This window comes from Ascaphus truei, chromosome 7 (genome assembly GCF_040206685.1).
Source record: "Ascaphus truei isolate aAscTru1 chromosome 7, aAscTru1.hap1, whole genome shotgun sequence".
Taxonomy (NCBI): domain Eukaryota; kingdom Metazoa; phylum Chordata; class Amphibia; order Anura; family Ascaphidae; genus Ascaphus; species Ascaphus truei.
Window position 1 is genome coordinate 3,941,459 of NC_134489.1, and position 10,693 is coordinate 3,952,151.

General features: G+C 41.5%; 1 long non-coding RNA gene across 1 annotated transcript in view; it reads left to right on the forward strand.

Moving 5' to 3' along the window:
- The first annotated feature begins 5,565 nt into the window (after positions 1-5,565).
- Positions 5,566-10,693, forward strand: part of LOC142498638 (uncharacterized) — a 37,143-nt gene continuing 32,015 nt past the window's right edge. The window contains exons 1-4 of the long non-coding RNA XR_012802514.1: positions 5,566-5,703; positions 6,529-6,553; positions 8,727-8,780; positions 9,687-9,761. This is a non-coding gene — a long non-coding RNA (uncharacterized LOC142498638). The remainder of the gene's footprint in view (positions 5,704-6,528; positions 6,554-8,726; positions 8,781-9,686; positions 9,762-10,693) is intronic.

A 10,693-nucleotide genomic window follows, 5' to 3' on the forward strand; every position in this document is an offset into this window, starting at 1 on the left:
TTTGATTGGCATTTGATCTTTTTGATTGTAATATCAGTTAGGATTATGAAAGGAAATTCATTGTATTGTAGTGTGTATTTATGGAGAACTGTTATTTTGAGTACAGCATGTTTTTGATAACCCTTCTACATTTATTTGTATATTGGTTCATCATGTGTGTGTATATATATATATATATATATACATATATATGTGGTATATATATATGGTATTTAAGGGGTTAATTGATATCTGAATGTAATTGCAATGTATTGGCTTTGTATTGGCTATGTTTTTTGTGGGCAAGACAAGGATGTTGCTGGCCACTGAGACTTCGTATTGATAAGGTCAGTAGTACTTAATTTATTTGAATATGCTAGTTAATGTTTTTAATAATGGTCAAATAATCTATTATCCCTATCTGGATAATAGTTATTTTGCACATTATTGTACTGTAGGTGTTGGGGGGGGGGTGGGGGGGGGAATGTATTGAATGTATAGGCCAGGTTTATTTTTTTTACATTCAGGGTTTGTTCCGTGGTTCCGCGTGAGACCTCTGGAGACCACCTGCGGGTCTCCTCGGGTATCTCACGGGTATCAGGCTGGTGGTTCCACGGGTGACACATGCGGGGATGAAGCGGTGGCCTCACATCTGTGGGGGCACCGCGGACCCGTAGTCTGCGGGGATGAAGCGGTGGTCCCACATCCGTGGGGGCACCGCGGACCCGTAGTGAGCACCCCAGACCCCCGTGGGAACCACCCGAGGCCCTGCAGACACCTGTGGGTCTGACCCGGGGCTCCCAGACATCCTTGGGCCTACCATGGGGACCCAATTGTGGCCCACGGTTACCCAAGGAGACCACCTGGGGGCCATGGTGCTGGCGGGACCCACCAACAGGCCTCCAGAACCTATTTGAAAAGGGCTGCTGGTACCCTGTAGGTCTGTCAGGTGCCCCGCCAGCCCACCGGGGACTCGCGTGGGGCTGTGTTATGAACCCTGTTTATAAAAGGATAAATCTTGTATTTATGGGGGGGGCACAGGGGGTGGGTAATGTATTTATTAAATATAATGATGTTTATTGTGGGTCACTGTATTGTTTTTATTGTGGGTACTGGGGGTGGGGGGGGGGGTTCCCCAACGGTATGTGGGTAGGCCTCCCTTGTGGGTAGTGGGTGAGGGTGGTTAGGCCTCACGGGGTGGGTGTTACTGTGGGAGGGTATGTAGGCGTCCCGGGTGGTGGGTGAGGGTGGGTTAACCCCTTAATGACTGTAGCGGTTAATAACCGCTATGGTGATTAAGGGGTTAGGGGACATTACTTTGGATGTTTTCATTGCTGTGTCTGTTTTGCAGCAGCGGAGGGGGCATGGGCAGGATGAAGATGAGGATGGCCTTCATCGTGGCAACCGGTAATGGGTAAGTGCTATATGTATTTAATGTATTTATTCTTGTTTATGTATTTTAAATACACAGTGGGTGTATGTTGTTTATTGCAATGTTTATTGGGGGCAATTGTCCCAAATAAACATGCTATTCTGCCTTAACCCTTCATTGCCTTAGCGGCTATACGCTATGGTAATGAAGCAGATAACTGTATTTTAATAATATTGTGCGGGAGCAGGTGGCCCCCTGAGCTGAACCGCATTGATTTGTGGCTCAGAGACCCCCTGCTCACTGTACACTATTATTAAAAATAAATTAATGTTGCTTCGTTACCATAGCACATAGCCGCTAAGGTAAGGAATGATTGTGTATTGATATATAGTTACATAGTTACATAGTAGATGAGGTTGAAAAAAGACGTACGTCCATCAAGTTCAACCTATGCTAAATTTAGACAACAGATACTTTATTCTATATCTATACTTACTTATTGATCCAGAGGAAGGCAAACAAAAAAACCCACTAAGGGGAAAATTTAATTCCTTCCTGACTCCAAGAATTGGCAGTCGGATTAATCCCTGGATCAACATCCTTCCCATGTATACTTATTTGGTATATCCCTTTATACCTTTCCCATCTAAAAAGATGTCCAACCTATTTTTGAACAAATCTGTTGTATCTGCAATCACAGTCTCCATGGGTAATGAATTCCACATTTTAACTGCCCTTACTGTAAAGAACCCTTTCCTTTGTTGCTGGTGAAATTTCCTTTCCTCCAACCTTAAGGGATGGCCCCGAGTCCTTTGTACTGCCCGTGGGATGAATAGTTCTTTTGAAAGCGCCTTGTATTGTCCCTGAATATATTTGTATATAGTTGTCATATCCCCTCTTAGACGCCTCTTTTCTAATGTAAATAAATCTAATATAGCTAGCCTCTCCTCATAAATTAGAATGTCCATCCCCTTTATTAATTTGGTGGCTCTTCTCTGCACTCTCTCTAGTTCCATATTGTCTTTTCTAAGGATGGGTGCCCAAAATTGTACTCCATATTCAAGGTGTGGTCTTACTAATGCTTTGTAAAGGGGCATAATTATGTTTACTTCCCTTCCATCCATTGCCCGTTTGATGCAAGATAAGATCTTGTTTGCCTTTGCAGCTACAGCATGACATTGGGCACTATTGCTAAGCCTGCTGTCTACAAGCACTCCTAAATCCTTCTCCATCAAGGATTCCCCCAATATATCTCCATTTAATTTGTAAGTCGCCTTTTTATTCTTGCATCCCAAATGCATAACCTTACATTTATCTGTATTAAACCTCATTTGCCATTTACCTGCCCAGGTTTCCAGTCTCTCCAAGTCCTTCTGAAGAGAAATTACATCCTGCTCTGATTCTATTATCTTACACAATTTAGTATCATCAGCAAAGATGGAGACTTTGTTCTCGATCCCAACCTCAAGGTTATTAATAAACAAGTTAAAAAGCAGGGGTCCCAGTACCGATCCTTGAGGTACTCCACTCACGACTTTAGCCCAACCTGAAAAAGTTCCATTTATGACAACCCTCTGTTGTCTGTCCTTTAACCAGTTTTCAATCCAGGTGCATATATTATTACTGAGTCCAATTTTTTTTATTTTGTACACCAACCTCTTGTGTGAAACCGTATCAAAAGCCTTTGCAAAATCTAAGTAGACCACATCGACTGCATTACCCTGGTCTAAATTCCTACTTACCTCCTCAAAGAAACAAATAAGGTTAGTTTGGCAAGATCTATCCTTCATAAATCCATGCTGACTATTACTAATAATTTTGTTTTCCATTAGGTATTCCTGAACATTATCCCGTATTAAACCTTCAAGTAGTTTCCCTACTATTGAAGTCAGGCTTACCGGTCTGTAATTCCCCGGGTGTGATCTAGCTCCCTTTTTAAATATAGGCACCACATCTGCTTTACGCCAATCTTGTGGTACTGAGCCTGTGGAAATGGAGTCCTTGAATATTAAATATAATGGTTTTGCTATTACTGAGCTTAACTCCTTGAGAACTCTTGGATGTATGCCATCGGGGCCAGGTGCCTTATTTACTTTAATTTTTTCAAGTTGCTTATGAACTTCTTCCTCAGTTAACCAATTGGTCATTAATATGGAGGTTGTGGCTTCCTCCTGTGGCGCTACTATTGAACTTGATTCTTCCCTGGTAAACACAGAGGCAAAGAATTTGTTTAATACCTCAGTTTTTTCCTTATCTCCAATAAACTGCCTTCCCATCTCACACTGAAAGGGTCCTATATTTTCTTTTCTCATTTTTTTGTTATTGTGGTACTTAAAGAACTTTTTAGGGTTGACCTTACTTTCTATTGCAATCCTTTTTTCATTATCCATTTTTGCTAATTTAATTGCCCTTTTGCAATTTTTGTTACATTCCTTATAATTCTGATACGATGTCTCTGTCCCTTCTGACTTAAAGAATCTAAACGCCTTCCTCTTCTTGTCCATTTCCTCCCCTACCTGTTTATTTAGCCACATGGTTTTTGACTTATTACTTTTATACTTATTACCCAAGGGTATACACTGATAAGTGTGCTTTTCTAACAATGTTTTAAAGATTGCCCATTTATCTTCTATATTTTTCCCTGCAAAAACATCATCCCATTGTATTACTACTAGATTAGACCTCAGTTTATTAAAATCTGCCTTTCTAAAGTTTAAAGTCTTTGTTGAACCCAAGTAATCTGTTTTTTGATAATTTATTTCAAATGAGACCATGAAGGGACATTCGAATTCCAGTCGTGGGGGAAAGCGGGACTTCATGGAACAAAAGCAGAGACATGTCATGGTGATATAAGTGGAAAGTGACACTGTTATAAGCTCATGTATAACATAACCTCCTATGCCTGCTCCCAAAATGTCAATTTACGCCTCACTGACAGATCACTGTTATGTATGTGTTATGTATGTGTATTTTATTTATACTGTAGATGTGCAGAGGGTCTCTGGAGCTGAACCGCTTTGGTTTCAGGTCCGGGGACCCCCTGCTTCCCGAGATACAGGCCCCTTTAGGGGGTGCCGGTATCCCTCTGCTTTCTTTACATCCCGCGGTCACGTGATCGGGACCTTTAAATGCAGAGGGATACCGGCACCTCATAAAGGGGCCTGTATCTCGGGAAGCAGGGGGTCCCCGGATCTGAAACCAATGCGGTTCAGCTCCGGAGACCCCCTACACATCTACACTATCAGTAAAAATGTATTTTAAATTATTTTTAATGTGCTGATGTTTGCGCCGAGAGAGCAGCGGATCTCTCTCTGCTGCAAACACAACTCGCCAGGGGACGGCTTCTCGGCAGCTTCTCGCCAGGCAGCCGTCTCGCCACCGGTTACTCGCCATTATTTCAAATGGTGGTGGCGCATTCATTCGCCAGGGATTCGGCCCTCCCCGCATACAGCGAGGTTAACACGCCAAAAACCTGGCGAATTGGAACCCTGGCGAATGCCATTTTTCGGCCCTTTCTGCGTAGGCCCCTTAGTAAGGATCGGGGCTTGTGGCCTAATATATATTTTATATTTATCTAAGAGGTCTGTGTTTGTCTTTTTTGTTTTTTACATATATTTGGAGGTTCCATGGCAGAACCTTCCTCAGCCCCCTGAAGACAGCAAATTTGACCTTCAACTCAAATTGTCTGGACAATTGGTAATCTGTTTGTTTGTTTTTCATATATTTGTATTACTAATTACAATATATAGGCACTTAATATTAACCAGCTTTTAACAAAACCTTTAATTCAGTAACAACGATAAAATAGAGCAGTTACAAATTGAGACAGTCTATCTAATACATAAATCTCATACAAATGTATGCTGCTTTCTTCAGCACAAACTTTCTTCTAGTTTTTGAGACACTGAACTTATAATTCTCTTGGTGAAAATAACTTCAATTATTTAACTTACTGCTCCCTCCCAGCATGTCTCTCTGCTCAGCTTCAGTAACACTATACAGCAAATGGGAGGGAGGGGTGTGTGTATTACATCTGGGGTCTAATTGAACTGTGCGGTAGATTGCTTAATAGAAAAAAACCAGATTGTTGTTTAGACTAAAAGAGAACTGGCAATATGCACTTGTAATAAGCCAGGGAGGGTACTGCTGATTTGGTGTGTTGAATGGTACAGCCCTGCCTCCCCCTCTCCCGGATGGTACATTCAGGATGTTGCCCCCGGAAGATGGGCGTGGCCAGAGAGCATTTAAAGCTTTCTGTTTTACTAGACGCAGAACAATACGCTCACTTCCATATCCCTGAGCGCTGACATAATGCCAGGAGCAGCCATGCTAAAAGTCTGTATTGTCTATTGGTAAGGATGTCTCTAATTACTGTAACTGTCTTTTTACTGGGAGGGAGTAAGGAGGCCTCTGTTGCAAGACGATATCAATACATTCCCCCAGAGCCTGCAGCGGCTGGACGTGTTGTCATGGATACGATGCGAAATATTATATGTACAACTGTAAGCATTGAATTCAGTTACACACAGTGTAATAATTGGAGTTCGTGGGAGGATTATAATACTTATTTAAAGTGCTTGTATATCAATATAATTTGTAGGTATGGCAGAGTATGTGTGTATATATATATATATATACACACACACACACACACACACACACACACACACACACACACACACACACACACACTTATACATCTATTTTATCCAACGTATTTATTTAGGTAACTATTGCAGTTTAATGCAGGCAAGCTGTCTGTTGGGAGAGAAATGTGTGGACACTGTTTGTCTTGTTAGTAGAGTACTGGACTAAAAATAGCTTTTTAAAACCCAACCCAAAATATTTCTGACCTGTGCCTCCAGGGGAACATGGTGTGGTTTAAAAACATCTTTTTTTTTGCTTTTGTAATGAAATTGCTGCTGCCAGATATCATGCATAAATCAGCCAGTCTGGTAATCCTGCTTGCAACACAAATATGTGCTAATCATGCATTCAGTTAATGCCTTTTTTTGCTACTATTGGGGGCCTGCATTGCATTGCTGTGCATGGTATCGTATTACTTTGCAATGCTAATGCAGCAAAATGGATTCCCTGTATTTTTCTGTGTTGGCTGTGACATTCACCACCTGTTACAATAAATAATGATTTTTAACTTGTTTTATTTTCTCTTCCAGTGGTGCCTGAGGGTACCGGCCAAAGGTACAGTATGTATAGCTTTATTTAGCATATATGTACATAGCGCTTCACAGCAGTAATACACGTCACTTAATAATATAACACATAATGGGAATAACATTAGGAAAAGGAGTCTCTGCCCCAAAAAGCTTACAATGTAAGTAGGAAGAATATACAGAGACAGTGTTCCGATATGTGAATCTGCAAGGGGCCAAGGTTGATGTCTGAGGCGTATAGTATTAGCCACGGAGCTACCCATATGCTTCATTAGAGGTTTGATTTAAGATGGATTAGAAATGTGGTTAGAGAAGGTGCTAGTTGGATATTGAAGGGAAGGGCATACCAGAGGTGTGGGTTACTGAGTGAGCAGTTTTGGGTGGGAGAGGGCTTTAGATACAAAAGGGGTAGAAACAAGACATTGAGCAGAAGGCATGAGTTGGGACACTATAGCGATTAAATTAGGGCTGAAATATAAGGCAGAGGAGTGTAAAGTCTTAAAAGTGAGGAGCATTTTGGGATTTGATGCGAAGCCAGGAGAGGTATTTCAACAGACGCTGAGACAGATTTAGGAAAATGTTAAGTGATTCTAGCCGCAGTGTTTCGGATGGATAGGAAAGGAGACAGGTAAGAGGCAGGACGGCTGTACAGTAGAAAGTTACAATAGTTGAAATTGGAGAGAATGAGGGCCTGGGTTTGTTTTAGCAGTAGAGCAACAGGGGAAAGCGCATATCTTTGCAATGTTACAGAGAAAAAACTGCAGGTTTTAGCTACATTGTGAATGTGAGGGAGGAGTCAAATGTGACAGCTAGGCAGGGTGCTCGTGATACTGGGTTTATGATAGTGCTGCCAACAGTAATGTAGATGGGTGAGGAGGGCCAGGCTTGGGAGGAAGTATGAGGAGCTTCGTCTTTGACATTTTAAGTTTGAGTCAGCGGCGGGCCATCCAGATGATATAGTGTTGAGGCATTCAGAAACTTTTGTCTGTACATCAAGTGTAAGGTCAGAGGTTGAAAAGTAAATTTGTGTCATCAGCATAGAGGTGATATTTGAACCTGAGGGATGTGATATGGTCACCTAGAGTGTGTGTAAAGAGAAGAGGTCACAGGACAAACGCCTGGAGTACACTTACAGAGCACTTGTCATAGGAGGAAGTGTTATTGGCAAACAAAACACTGAAATTATGATGGGAGAAGTAAGAGGAAGTTATGGATAAGGCTCTGTTACAAATACCAAGAGTATGGAGAATGTGAAGGAAGAGAGGGTGGCCCACAGTATCAGACTGCAGAGAGGTTGAGCAATATGAGTGTAATGACTTAACACCTTAATACCTGGATCCTTTGACTGAGCAAAGCAGAAGATAAAATAAATTGTGATTTATTTACACAATGAACACACAGCTTGATTTACAAAATACTATGAAAATACACTTACCAGTTACGATGTGAAATCTGGTTACAGGAAAGATCTTAGGTGGAACTCTTTACCGCATGATGAATTTTAGATGGATCTTAGGTGAATCTCGGATGGAACCAGAGGGGCTGCACAGATTTTTAAACCCTCCCAATCCCTATCTGTACAGTCTGCAGCCAACCGCTATGTGGGAACTAAATAACCCACCTATCGTCAGGTTTTGCCAGTCTCTTACAGAACCTGGCAGAGAGCTTCAGTATAGCAACTGAGCATGTGCGAACTGCCATCTTCCCCCACTTGTCATGAGACCCCCTGCTGGCTCAGCGCCGGAGAGTCTGGACCGAGTAGCCATTTGCCTGGATGACTTATTTAACTTCTCTTCCTTTTCTCCTCCCTGCTACCAAATGTTTTCCTACACAAATGTAATAATAAGTTAGACCTGGGAGGGAGTTTGCTTTCCTCTGGCTACTCTCTTTTTGTGTTGTCACTGTGTGGTCAGCAAGTATGTACAGCCAGAGTCCCTCCATCGCTGCCTCCCCTTAGCTTTATTTGATCCATGATAAGGACAAGGTGGGATAAGGGTAAAGAAAACACTTGATTGACAAAAATACTTCTCCATTCAGAGCCCCTAAGAAATTCAAGTTTTTTTTTTTTTTTTTTTTTTTTAAGAGGTCTAAATACACCACAGAGTGGGAGGAGGGCTGGGGTCCCAGTGGGCGGAACGGGGATCCCATGAGTGTGGCCAGGCAGTGCTCATCCCTTATCGGTTTCAATGTTTCTCTTTCAGTATCAGCGCCTCAAACAGGAACTGGAAAAGCGGTTCCCTGGCATGCTGACCATTGTGAGTACTTTCCAAGGTTCTCTGCTCCGCACCAAGTTTTGCCTCTTTTTGTTTGCAGACATCCAAGTGAACCTAAACACTTGATGTAGTCTTGTCAAGTTAGAAAGTGAGCTTGCCTAAAAAGTTAACCTCTCCAGTCCTGGGAGGTCAGGGTTAACCGATGCTGGCCCATCTAGCACTGAAGAAGTTGATCCATTTAGTTAGGGACTGCTTATCCTGATGACCACTTTATAAAATGACACTTGTATATACGTCTTCGAGAATGACTGGGCTCTACTTAAGGAAAACAACTTGCGCTAAGAGATAAACATCAGTGAGCCGCTGATGAATGTGGGTTGAGTCTGTATTCATGCCAGCAAAAAGACCTGTTTGCACCAATTTGGATACCTTTTAATTGACCAACCCAACAGCTTTACAGACCTCAAAGATATTTTTCTGCATATGTCTGGTGCTTTTTTTAAATTTTTTCTTGACCACTTACGCATCCATAAATAGTCTTCTGTTTATCTTTCATGTGGATAAAATGCTGTTTTGTTTTGGAACTGTTGGAAAATGCAAAGAGAAGTAGCTTCACACGTTTTATGCCAGAGCAATGCAATGTACTGATTTAAGAAAGCATGTTAGGGATACCATCTTGCCTTGCTCAAAACACCCAAATCTACAGGATTAAATTGTGCTACCGAGGAATGGGCCATCTGATTGCCAACAGAAATCAGAGCTCAAATGACTTAAAATATTTGTGTGTGTTCGTTCTTGGGACTATTGGAAAATGCCATCGTAATGTAGGGTTGCGGACAGAATGGGACACCCCTGTGCCCCAGTTGCTAAAGAGAATATGTGAAGCATGTTGGGGCAGACTGGTTTACAAATTACATGTGACAGTCCTGTCTTTCTTTGTGTCTTCAGAGTGGCGAGGGGACCCCTTCTGTCACCGGCTTTTTTGAAGTGACGGTGGATGGAGTGCTGGTGCATTCCAAAAAGGTAACAGGAAAGAGAAAGTTGGGGGTTCAATCTCGATATTGGTACTTTATTTCCAGCTGTTCACTTTGCATGTTTCCCGAGAGAGTGAAGTGCTAGAACAAGAGGTTCTGCTCTGAAGCTGGGAAATATGAGGCAGCGTGTCTGCACTGAAAAGATTGTGGTGGCATGGAACAGTCTCCAAGCAGAGGGTAATACAGCAAAATAATTTAAAGTTGCTTGGGATAAACACAAGGTGATACTAAATCTAGGGGAAAGACAGAAATGTAAAATGGTCTAAAGTTTCACAGAATAGGATAATGGGAGGCTGGGTGGGTTATTATTTATCTGTTTCCAAAAATAAAGGTTTGTCTTATTTTGTTTCTGAAAAGTAATTGCAAATGGCATTTTTTTTTTTTTTTTTTTTTTTAGAGCCTCTGAATTTTATTTATTTATAAAATATTTTACCAGGAAGTAATACAGGCATACCCCGCTTTAACATACGCAATGGGACCGGAGCATGTATGTAAAGTGAAAATGTACTTAAAGTGAAGCACTACCTTTTTTTCCACTTTACAATGCATGTACTGTACTGTAAACATCATATATGTGCATAACTGATGTAATAACGCATTTGTAACCAAAATAAATACAGTAGGCTTTATTGAAATAAAATCTTTAATGTCAGCTGATTTTTCTTATGTGCTGACAGATACAACATGGATGAATGGAAAATTATTTTAAAAATATGTAGGAAGGATGAAGGAGAGGGCATATCTTCTACTGTACAGTATTTTTACTGAAAGGGCATGAAGGTGAGGTGCATTTATTTGACTGACTGATATATTTTTGGGACTTATTTTTTGTGACTTTGGTGAAAACAGTACAGTACAATACTGTACAGTACAGTGTTTTACAATGCTGTGCTTGCTTAGGCCGTGCGTATAGTGCCCGCG